At 36.7% G+C, this 637-nt stretch overlaps 1 pseudogene; it reads left to right on the top strand.

Moving 5' to 3' along the window:
• The first annotated feature begins 151 nt into the window (after nt 1-151).
• Nucleotides 152-637, top strand: part of LOC144230756 (cytochrome b pseudogene) — a 2,774-nt pseudogene continuing 2,288 nt past the window's right edge.

The following is a 637-nucleotide window of genomic DNA, read 5'->3' as shown; positions in this document are numbered from 1 at the left end:
TGGTGAAGATTTTGAAGAAAAACTTACCAAATTAAATACAAAAATCATACTTAAAATAAATACAATATATGTCATCGTTATTCCCACATGGAACCTAGGGATGGCTGATGGCATGAAAAATCATCATTGTATTTCAACTATAAGAATATTAATGACCAACATCTGAAAATCCCACCTATTAATCAAAATTATCAACAACTCATTAATTGACTTTCCAGCCTGATCAAATACCTCAGCATGATGAAACTTCAGTTCTTTTTTAGGAATTTGTTTAGTTTTATAAATTTTAATTTTTTTTTTAAATTTATTTCTAGGAGAGAGAGAGAGACAGTGTGAGCAGGGGAGGGTCAGAGAGAGAGGGAGTCACAGACTCTGAAACAGGCTCCAGGCTCTGAGCTGGCAGTCGGCACAGGGCCCGACGCGCGGCTCGAACCCACGAACAGAGAGATCATGACCTAAGCGAAAGTCAGACGTTTAACCGACTAAGCCACCCAGGCGCCCCTAGTTTTATAAATTTTAACAGGCTTATTCCTAGCGATCCATTATATATCAGATACAATAAATGTTTTTAATCAGTAACTCATATCTGCTGAGATGTAAAATACAGATGAATCATTCAATATATACATGCTAACGG

This window comes from Crocuta crocuta, unplaced genomic scaffold (genome assembly GCF_008692635.1).
Source record: "Crocuta crocuta isolate KB4526 unplaced genomic scaffold, BGI_CrCroc_1.0 scaffold4542, whole genome shotgun sequence".
In the NCBI taxonomy this organism is placed as follows: domain Eukaryota; kingdom Metazoa; phylum Chordata; class Mammalia; order Carnivora; family Hyaenidae; genus Crocuta; species Crocuta crocuta.
This window is presented reverse-complemented; position numbering and strand designations above follow the sequence as displayed.